The sequence below is a fragment of the Salvelinus sp. IW2-2015 genome, linkage group LG2 (assembly GCF_002910315.2).
Source record: "Salvelinus sp. IW2-2015 linkage group LG2, ASM291031v2, whole genome shotgun sequence".
Classification (NCBI taxonomy): Eukaryota; Metazoa; Chordata; class Actinopteri; order Salmoniformes; family Salmonidae; genus Salvelinus; species Salvelinus sp. IW2-2015.
In genome coordinates this window covers 7,395,741-7,407,601 of record NC_036839.1, presented here as the reverse complement: position 1 = coordinate 7,407,601, position 11,861 = coordinate 7,395,741, and the positions used below count along the sequence as shown (strand labels likewise).

The window sequence follows — 11,861 nt, the reverse complement described above, 5'->3', positions numbered from 1 at the left end:
TCAAGCACTGGAACTGAGATTAGGGCAACTGGGGTGAAGGGGTGGTAAATGACCTTTTAATGGGCGCAGACCGGGGGCCTGGCGCAAAATCTGTCCACCAAGTGCCTATAAGAACATCCAGAGGAGGGCTATCTAGACACCTTAGTGGGCTAGGTATATAGCCTATTGATACCATCGATCACCACATTCTTGGAGAGATTGGAAACCCAAATTGGTCTACACGGACAAGTTCTGGCCTGGTTTAAGATCTTATCTGTCAGAAAAGATATCAGTTTGTCTCTGTGAATGGTTTGTCCTCTGACAAATCAACTGTACATTTCGTGTTCCTCAAGGTTCCGTTTTGGGGCCACTATTGTTTTCACTATATATTTACCTCTTGGGAATGTCATTCGAAACATAATGTTTAACTTTCACTGCTATGCGGATGACACACAGCTGTACATTTCAATGAAACGTGGAGCCCCAAAATTGCCCTCGCTAGAAGCCTGTGTTTCAGACATAAGGAAGTGGATGGCTGCAAACTTTCTACTTTTAAACTCGGACAAACAGAGATGCTTGTTCTAGTCCCAAGAAACAAAGAAGATCTTCTGTTGAATCTGACAATTAATCTTGATGGTTGTAAAGTTCTCAAATAAAACTGTGAAGGACCTCGGCGTACTCTGACCCTGATCTCTCTTTTGACGAACATATCAAGACTGTTTCAAGGACAGCTTTTTTAATCTACGTAACGTTGCAAAAATCTGAAACTTCTGTCCAGAAATGATGCAGAAAAATTTATCCACGCTTTTGTTACTTCTAGGTTAGACTACCGCAATGCCTACTTTCGGCTACCCGGATAAATCACTAAATAAACTTCAGTTAGTGCTAAATACGGCTGCTAGAATCCTGACTAGAACCAAAATTTGATCATATTACTCCAGTGCTAGCCTCCTACACTGGCTTCCTGTTAAGGCAAGGGCTGATTTTCAAGGTTTTACTGCTAACCTACAAAGCATTACATGGTTGCTCCTACCTATCTTTCCATTTGGTCCTGCCGTACATATCTACACGTACGCTACGGTCACAAGACGCAGGCCTCCTAATTGTCCCTGAATTTCTAAGCAAACAGTTGGAGGCAGGGCGTTCGCCTATAGAGTTCCATTTTTATGAATGGTCTGCCTACCCATGTGAGAGACGCAGACTCGGTCTCACCTTTAAGTCTTTACTGAAGACTCATCTCTTCAGTGGGTCATTATGATTGAGTGTAGTCTGGCCCAGGAGTGTGAAGGGAACGGAAAGGCTCTGGAGCAACGAACCCCCTTGCTGTCTCAGCCTGGCGGTTCCCCTCTCTCCACTGGGATTCTCTGCCTCTAACCCTATTACAGGGGCTGAGTCACTGGCTTACTGGTGCTCTTTCATGCCGTCCCTAGGAGGGGTGCGTCACTGATGTGATCTTCCTGTCTGGTTGGCGCCCCCCTTGGGTGTGCCGTGGTGGTGATCTTTGTGGGCTATACTCGCCCTTGTCTCAGGATGGTAAGTTGGTGGTTGAAGATATCCTCTAGTGGTGTGGGGGCTGTGCTTTGGCAAAGTGGGTGGGGTTATATCCTTCCTGTTTGGCCCTGTCCGGGGGTATCATCGGATGGGGCCACATTGTCTCCTGACTCCTCCTGTCTCAGCCTCCAGTATTTATGCTGCAGTAGTTGATGTGTCGGGGCTAGGGTCAGTTTGTTATATCTGGAGTACTTCTCCTGTCTTATCCGGTGTCCTGTGTGATTTAAGTATGCTCTCTCTAATTCTCTCTTTCTCTCTTTCTTTCTCTCTCTCGGAGGACCTGAGCCCTAGGACCATGACTCAGGACTACCTGCCATGATGACTCCTTGCTGTCCCTAGTCCACCTGGCCGTGCTGCTGCTCCAGTTTCAACTGTTCTGCCTGCGGCTATGGAACCCTGACCTATTCACCGACGTGCTACCTGTCCCAGACATGACGGCTAGAAAGCCAACTGACATTTACTCCTGAGGTGCTGACTTGCTGCACCCTCGACAACTACTGTGATTATTATTATTTGACCATGCTGGTCATTTATGAACATTTGAACATCTTGGCCATGTTCTGTTAAATCTCCATCCACCGGGCACAGCCAGAGGAGGACTGGCCACCCCTCATAGCCTGGTTCCTCTCTAGGTTTCTTCCTAGGTTTTGGCCTTTCTAGGGAGTTGTTCCTAGCCACCGTGCTTCTACACCTGCATTGCTTGCTGTTTGGGGTTTTAGGCTGGGTTTCTGAACAGCACTTTGAGATATCAGCTGATGTAAGAAGGGCTTTATAAATACATTTGATTTGATCAGTGCACAGGTGCACCTTGTGCTGGGGGCAATAAAAGTCTGCTCTAAAATGTGCAGTTCTATCAACCCTCCGGGTCTCCTGACCACAATCCAAAATCTGGTCTGAAATGCACAAATKATTAACCTATATAAATAAATGCCTTTTGATTATGACAGGACTATGAGGTCAAAAGAATTACGAAAGTTTGCCTGCAAAACACCCTGACAATGAAGACCCATCAGCAAAACCCATAAAAACATGATGCCAACAGGGAAAGTTTACAAGTTAAAGAATATTATTCTCTGTTAAAGGATAACCTGTCACTGAACTGTGGAAGTGGGTTTTGGACAAACTGATAAAAAAAAATGTGTCAAATGTGTGAGAAATGTACGTCAACAGGGATCCACGATGTGGTTAAATACATGTGTAAGACAGATAGGCAGCTAAAAGACTGGAATCCCCAACAAACTACACCGAACAAAAATATAAATGCAACATGTAAAGTGTTGGTTCCATGTTTCATGAGCTGAAATAAAAGATCCGTACATTTTCCATACGCACTAAGGCTATTTCGCTTCAATTTTGTGAACAAATTTGATTACAGCCCTGTTAGTGAGCATTTCTCCTTTGCCAAGATAATCCATCCAACTGACAAGTGTGTCATATCAAGACGCTGATTAAATAGCATGATCATTACACAGGCGCACCTTTTGCTGGGGASAATAAAAGGCCACTCTAAAATGTGCAGTTGGCATGCTGACTGCARGGATGTCCACAAAAGCTGTTGCCTCCAACGTCGTTTTTAGGGAATTTGGCAGTACGTCCAACCGGCCTCACAACTGAAGACCACCTGTATGGCGTCGTGTGGGCGAGCGGTTTGCTAATGTCAATGTTGTGAACAGAGTGCCCCATGGTGACGGTGGGGTTATGGTATGGGCTGGTATAAGCTACTGACAAACACAAATGCATTTTATCAATGGCAATTTGAATGCACAGAGATACCGTGATGATATCCTGAGGCCCATTGTCATGCTATTCATCTGCCTCCATCACCTAATGTTTCAACATGATAATGCACGGCCCMATGTCGCAAGGATCTGTACACAATTCCCGGAAGCTGAAATTGTCCCAGTTCTTCCATGGCCTGCATACTCASCARACATGTCACCCATTGAGCATGTTTGGGATGCTYTGGATCGAAGTGTACGGCAGCGTGTTCCAGCTCTTGCCAATATCCAGCAACTTCGCACAGCCATTGAAGAGGAGTGGCACRACATTCTACAGGCCGCAATCAACAGCCTGATCAACACTAACCGAAGGAAATGTGTCCCGCTACATGTGGCAAATGGTGGTCAAACCAGATACGGACAGGTTTTCTGATCCACTCTCCTAATTGTTTTAAGGTATCTCTATTCCCAGTCATGTGAAAATCCATAGATTGGGCCTAATGAAATTATTTCAATTGACTGATTTCCTTATATGAACTGTAACTCAGTAAAATCTTTGAAATTGCTTCATGTTGSTTTTATATTTTGGTTAAGTATAGAAAAACAGAAAAACATATCAACCGTTGAAGTCGGAAGTTTACATGCACTTATTTTGGTGTCATTAAAACTAGTTTTTCAACCACTCCACAAATTTCTTGTTTAACAAACTATACTTTTGGCAAGTCGGTTAGGACATCTACTTTGTGCATGACACAGGTAATTTTTCCAACAATTGTTTACAGACAGATTGTTTCACTTATAATTCACAGTAACACAAATCCAGTGGGTCAGAAGTTTACATACACTAAGTTGACTGTGCCTTTAAACAGCTTGGAAAATTCCAGAAAATGTCATGGCTTCAGAAGCTCCTGATAGGTTAATTGACATCATTTCAGTCAATTGTAGGTGTACCTGTGGATGTTTTTCAAGGCACCTAACTCAGTGCCTCTTYGCTTGACATCATGGGAAAATCAAAAGAAAWCAGCCAGGACCTCAGAAAAAAAGGAATTGACCTCCACAAGTCTGGTTCATCCTTGGGAGCAATTTCCAAACGCCTGAAGGTACCACATTCATCTGTACAAACAATAGTACGCAAGTATAAACACCATAACCAGCGCCATCAGTACTCCTCTGCAAGAAATCGAGAATCTGTCATCCTAAGAATTAACCCTACTGGGTGCGAAAAGTGCAAAATCAATCCCAGAACAACAGCAAAGGACCTTGTAAATGCTGGAAAACAGTTACAAAATGATCATATCCGCAGTAAAACGAGTCCTATATTGACATAACTTGAAATGCCGCTCAGCAAGGAAGAAGCCACTGCTCCAAAACCGCCATAAAAAAGCCAGACTACGTTTTGCAACTGCACATGGACAAAGATCACACTTTTTGAGAAATGTCCTCTGGTCTGATGAAACAAAAGTAGAACTGTTTTGCCATAATGACCATCGTATTTGGGAGGAAAAGGGGGATGCTTGCAAGCCGAAGAACACCATCCAACCGTGAAGCACGGTGGTGGCAGCATCATGTTGTGGGGGTGCTTTGCTGCAGGAGGGACTGGTGCACTTCACAAAATAGATGGCATCAGAGAGCAGGAAAATGATGTGGATACATTGAAGCAACATCTCAAGACATCAGTTAGGAAGTTAAGCTTGGTCGCAAATGGGTCTACCAATGACAATGACCCCAAGCATACTTCCAAAGTTGTGGCAAAATGGCTTAAGGACAACAAAGTCAAGGTATTGGAGTGGCCATCACAAAGCCCTGACCTCAATCCTATGAAAATGTGTGGGCAGAACTAAAAAGCTGTGACGAAGCAAGGAGGCCTACAAACCTGATTCAGTTACACCAGCTCTGTCAGGAGGAATGGGAAAAAATTCACCCAACTTGTTGTGGGAAGCTGGTGGAAGGCTACACAAAACGTTTGACCCAAGTTAAACAATTTAAAGGCAATGCTACCAAATACTAATTGAGTGTATGTAAACTTCTGACCCACTGGGAATTTGATGAAAGAAATAAAAGCTGAAAGAAATCATTTTCTCTACTATTATTCGGACATTTCACATTCTTAAAATAAAGTGGTGATCCTAACGGAATTTTTACTAGGATTACATTTTAGGAATTGTGAAAAACTGAGTTTAAATGTATTTGGCTAAGGTTTATGTAAACCTCCGACTTCAACTGTAATAGCAGCATTATTTTGGTTGATGTTGTGGTCTCAAGACAGTGGGGTTACTAACATTCTTCATCAACAATATGGGCAAAATTGACAATGAAAGAGGTGGGAATGTTGTTCCCTTGTCATATAGTTGCAACATTTACTATCAATATAGAATAAAACATTGATTGTATTTTGGCAATTACATTTCATGTTTTCGTGTCGCACACACTGCAACAGACTTACCAGTCTCCGAGCCCTACAGGATATATTGCGATCCAAAATGACGCCCTATACCCTATATAGTGCTATGTAGGGAAAAGTCTGCCGTTTGGGACACATCTTATTTTTCCAGTGAGGAAGTGGGGATCATTGCAGTCACAGTGGTTGACGACACAGATACTGCAGAGAGCCCAAGAACCTCCTGTTGCTTTCTGATACATGAATCCAAAATAGCTTCCGGCCAAAACAACATTCCCCTCATCTGTGTGGGGCTCAGAAAAAGAGCCTGACAACAACCCACCAGCCTTTTGATTTAAATAAATACATGTGGTATTTACTAACACACACACCTCCCAGCCTTGAGTGTGCAAACTGTGGAAATGTAGGATTATGACACCCTACAAAGCTGTCTCCTGAGTGGCGCAGCGGTCTAMGGCACTGCTTCTCAGTGCTAAAGGTGTCTGGTTCGATTCCAGGCTGTATCACAACCGGCCTTGAGAGTCCCATAGGGCGGCACACAATTGGCCCAGCGTYGTCTGAGTTTGGCTGAGGTAGGCCTTCATTGTAAATAAGAATTTGTTCTTAACTGACTTGCCWAGTTAAAGGTAAAATAAATATAAAAGTGGAGATACCGTTTCTCCATTTCAGAGTAGTGAGAGGGATTATTGCCTCTGTTTCCCGTGTGAGAAGGCAGCGCCTCRATTAATAAATCCTTAAGACTACTAAATTAGGGTGCCACTAATGCTGCTTCCAGCACGCTTGGTTTATGTTCCCAAAAGAGGCTTTCCCAAGCAGTCTGGCACGGGGACAGATTTACCAGAGGGRAGGCGCAGGCACTCTAGGATGATGATGATGATAGGTGTCTATATCTATCTGTTTTGTACATGTAATCAAAAGAGAATGACAGACGATCAGACAGGCAGACGAATAGCTCGACCTCCCCCCTCGTGAGACAACCAGGATCATTGGTGTCAAGTGTTGGTTGGGTGATTCCTGCTGGATCATGGATGCTGAAATGGTTGGGGATCCCTGGCTGAAAGTATRTGCTCTCTCAGATCTAATTTCTTTAAGAGGATTAACATGCCTGGGGCAGCAGAGGGTGAAACCCAGGGCCACAGGTCTCCAACCAGATCCATGGTGAGGGGAAATCTATTTACATTGTTAGATCACAGGATTAGTGGGGCAMCACCACCAGAGTCTCGCTCCCTCTCTCTCGGAGTCCATGGGCTAACAGGCCTGCTGATCAGGGAACTTTGGCCAAAGCCTCATAAAGTAGTCATGTTGATTTCGTGGTCAATTTACCATTTCTTTGTGGATTTTGATATGTTCTTGGGGTCATTGACCTGCTGGAGGATCCACTTGTGGCCCAGTTTCACCCTGCTGGTAGAGGCAACCACGTTTTTGGCTAAAATGTCCTGGTATTGGTAGAGTTTATGACGCTGTTGACCTTAACAAGGGCCCCAGGGGCCTCATTTATCAATATTGCGTGGAAACTATTCTTAAAATACTACTTACGAATGGAATGTATAATGTTCATACTCATAGAAAGTGTGATTTACCAAACAATCCTACGAGCATCACACCCACACCGGTGGAAGAKAACCATTGATAAATACCATTTGTTCTCAGCCTCAGTGCTCGTGCACGACCTTGGCTGTTTGCATTTAGAAACACCCCCAATTAACCATTTATGGTCAAAATCATCACTTTAAAGCCAGTGGGGAATATTCAACGCCGTACCATAAAAAACATTGCAGAAAAAAAACATAGCTACAAAGAGGACCATTAAGTTAATTCAGCAATGGAAAATGTACTTTGAATGAGTATGCAACACTCACCAATAAGCCATCCATCCTCAACAGTGACAAGTAAAAATAATTGGGGGAAAATAACATAGCCAGAAAGAGGACCATTAAGTTGACCAGTAAACGTTTTTTTTTTAAAGCGCATAGCTTCAAAGAGGACCATTAAGTTGCTTTAGCAATGGCAAATATACTTCAAATGAGTAGGCGACACTCACCAATAAGCCATCCATCCTCAGTGACCAGTCAATTTTTGGGGGTAAAAAATAACATTGCTACAAAGAGGTAATTAAGTTGACCTGTAAAAATGTTTTGGAAAAAAATAACTGGTAAATGGTATGAAAGTTTGTTTTGCTGATGGTTCCATCCCAAAAATTTGCTAATCGAGGGCTGTCAGATGCCGATTGGCAAACTCCCGCTGAAAAGTGCCCATTGCCAAAAACCCAAGGGTGGATAACACTTGGATCTGCACCGGAATGGCATGTGTTTGCCTTTTTAAAGTAGGTCGCAAAGGGTCGCAAAAAATCTATAAGATTGGTTTTGGAAAACCATCGTTTATGAGCTAATCTGTACTATCCGCAAAAAAAAGACCCACCTGTCTCTAAAAATGCGCTCTCTGTGTAATGCAGCATGTGCCAAATTCGCCAAACAAAGCAGGATCAGCCTCTCATTAGATTTCTCATTATCTCTGTCTTTTAATAGTACTTCAACAATGGTTTCACTTTCACACGTACCTCTAATTTAACAAATGACTGTACTTTATATGGATTATTAACAAATTACTGTACTTTATATGGATTATTATTATCATAACAAATGCACTGATGTGGTCAAATTATATGCCTGCATCAATTCATTTCAGACATTTTCAACATACTTTTTCTCCATTCTACACTTGACAAGCAGTTCCCTTATCCCACCACTTGGYACTGTGCGTACCCATGGTCATATGCACACTCTCAAGCAAATGTTCATATCGATAAATCTCACACTTTGCGTGGAAATGATTCCATGCATGGTTTACGCACAGATTTGTGCATACGCATGATTGATAAATGAGGCCCCAGGACCAGTGGAAGCAATACAGCCCCATAACTTCAAAGACGCCAAACACACCGTTGGTTTGCATGGCCAAAGACCTCTGTTTTTGTCTCATCTGACCATAGCACTCGGTTCCAATCCAAGTGCCATTGCCGTTTCGCAAACTCCAGGCGTTTACATTTGTTGGTGGCTTGCTCTCTCTGGCAAACCTTCCAAAGGTTTTTGTCATTCTCCAACTGTGGCCCTTGGATTTTTCTTTCCCTCCCGAACCATCTTCCTCACTGTGTGTGGGAACAAGATACAATTGTCCTCTACCAGGAACGATTTTACCCATTGCCTGATTTATGACGCTCCACTTCTTATGTACCCTTTTCACTTTGAAAGAAAACAAGGGGGTTGTTCAAAATTTATTCCAGAATAATTCCCAAAAAAGTGCACCTTTATTTAACTCGGCAAGTCAGTTAAGAACAAATTCTTATTTACAATGACGGCCTACCGGGGAACAGTGGGCAGAAGGCCAGATTTGTACCTTGTCAGCCAGGGGTTTTGATCCAGCAACCTTTTGGTTACTGGCGACACCACTAGGCTACCTGCTGCCCCAAAATGAGCAGTCTTTTTCTCACTTGGGGTTTGAGTTGATTCAGATCCAAGATTTTATTTTACTAGGCAAGTCAGTTAAGAACAAATTGTTATTTTTAATGACGGCGTAGGAACAGTGGGTTAACTGCCTTGTCAGCTCRGGGATTTGATCTTGCAACCTTTCGGTTGCTAGTCCAACGCTCTAACCACTAAGCTACCTGCCGACTCTTAAAGAACAATGCTTGTTGGCTTCGTCTGCTCTGTTTGTTGAAGGCAGCTGTAACATTAGGCAGCTGTAACATTAGGTTGCAAGTGACTTTCACTTCTTCTCCAGCTCCGGGGCAGCAGGGTGATTCGAATAGGCTGGATTAGCGCAAAGACTCACCTTGCCCAGAAGGCCAGCCCAAGGCGGCTAAGGGCTCAACCCCCTTGTCTTCATTCAAAGTGAAAACATTACACAAGGAGTGGGGCKACATAGGGTCGCAACCGGCCTGTGGATTCCTGCTTTAAACAGATAAACTTTTTTTTAAAGAATGTTAATGCAGATTTATTTTGTTCGATTTTTTTATAAGAATCTTTAGGGTGCCAATAATTGACGCTTATCTTTTTGAGAATTGTTTTTATTACTTGTTAAACAAAAAATATTGCTCTGAGCAATTGTATTAGTATAAAATAATATAATTTTCMMAAAAAATTGCATAAAATATAGCYCATGTGTATTATTTATTTCATGGTCTTTTTTGCTCATCTTTATCAAGGGTGCCAATAATTTGAGGTGACTGTACATTCCATCATATCAACAGATACATATGTCACATTTTGGCCAGAGAAACACACAACATGCCATACAATCTTTATGTTATGCAGTTAATTCATTCCGTTWAGTGAGAATCCTTCCCAGCTGTCTCTCTAACCATAAGGCCTGTCACCTACAGCAGCCAAAGATCTGACTCCACCTCAGGCGAGGCAAACAAGCTAATTAATGGCAGCTCCTCAAACACCAGAGAGTTGACATAAGGACACCAGCGATAAAAAAGCAATATCAATCTAATTCAACTCAAGTGGGAAGAGGTTCAAAAGCGTTTGGTTTGATGTAGCACAAGATTTGACAACCTTGGTCTGCTGGTACTGCAGGGTGTTGTTCTAACCAGGCAGTTTTCCATTGCAAAACACTTTGCTACAGTGTGCACGAATTAACACGACCCAGCACTGGTCAACCAGACAAACTCTTACCTAGGCGACTGTAGGAATCCATTGTTGGGGTACCATTCCTGAGAAGACGGATGAAGAGGATGAGGAAGACGGCCTCAGTACTCCTCTGGGGGGGTGTAAGGTGAACACCATCAACTGTCCGGCTGGATGAACACTGCAAGGGACAATATGATGAGGGAGGAGGAGGAGGGAGCGTCTCAAGGGCTCATTCTAGACAACACAGCTTTCAGGTGGTTGCAGTTGGCTTGCTTCTCCACTCCCATGAATTCAACCTGTCAAGGCACATAAATACTCAAGTTTAAATGAGGTTAGTCATATGTGGACCAAATATGCTCCCATACAATTCAAAGTTCAAGAATACTATATAGGCTACTTAACAGTGTACAAAACATTAGGAACACCTTCCTAATTTTGAATTGSACCTCCTTTTGCCCTCAGAACAGACTCAATTCGTCAGGGCATGGACTCTACAAGGTGTCAAAAGCTTTCCACAGGAATGCTAGCCCATGCTGACTCCAATGCGGAAGTGGATTCCACAAGTGAAATCAATCAGTGATCATATMTTTCACCTAGATTCACCTGGTCAATCTAYGTAATGGAAAAGGTATGTTTTGTACACTGAGTGTATATACCATTTAGGATGTAAAAATGTATTCCGTAACAAACAAATATCAACAAGTGCATTGTTTCCCACGATTCGTTCATTTTGGTACAGCCTGTCCTCATATCTGATTATCAGCCGTTGTCAAACAAAAGGAGCTCAAATGCAATAATTGAATAACCTAATAACCAACGTTGACAGACAAGCTGTCTTCATCAGGGAATAATGACACCCGCTTCCCTTGAAAAACWGTTTGCCCTACATCCAATTCTGTCGAACCAAAAGAATTTGCAAAAAACAATCAGATTTCGACAGAAATAAGGCTGAGAAACAAAGAAAATTCAAGGAGAGGGRGTACAAAATTAATCAGATTAATACTGCCATTGAGAAAATCCAAAACAAATCGAGACATGATCTTTTTCAAGGACAGCCTCGCAAAAAGAAGCATTCTTGCATCCTCACTACCCGTGCTCTGAACCGATTAAGGGAATCGTTCAAACATTGGCACATTCTAAGATCCATTCTAAGATCCGATGACAGTATCGGAAATGTGTTTTCGGACCCTCCCTTGGTCTTATTCTCGATGGGGCAGAAATCTCAGAGATCAATTGGTAAACTCTGATCTACCACCCCAAAATACCCCTGCACAACATCTATTTGCGCCTCTAYCGGATGGAAACTACAAGTGTGCTTCTAGAAGGTTCTCCCATCTCCACAGAGGAACTCTGGAGCTCTGTCAGAGTGACCATTGGGTTCTTGGTCACCTCCCTGACCAAGGTCCTTCTCCCCCGATTGCTCAGTTCAGCCGGGYGGCCAGCTCTAGGAAGTCTTGGTGGTTCCAAACTTCTTATATTTAAGAAGGATGGAGGCTACTGTGTTCTTGGGGACCTTTGATGCTGCAGACATTTTTTGGTACCCTTCCCCACATCTGTGCCTCGACACAATCCTGTCTCGGAGCT

The 11,861-nt window shown here is 43.0% G+C and overlaps 1 long non-coding RNA gene across 1 annotated transcript in view; it reads right to left on the bottom strand.

The window, feature by feature from the left end:
• Positions 1–11,861, bottom strand: part of LOC111973717 (uncharacterized) — a 42,768-nt gene that overhangs the window by 14,039 nt on the left and 16,868 nt on the right. The window contains exon 2 of the long non-coding RNA XR_002878628.2: positions 10,323–10,573. This is a non-coding gene — a long non-coding RNA (uncharacterized lncRNA). The remainder of the gene's footprint in view (positions 1–10,322; positions 10,574–11,861) is intronic.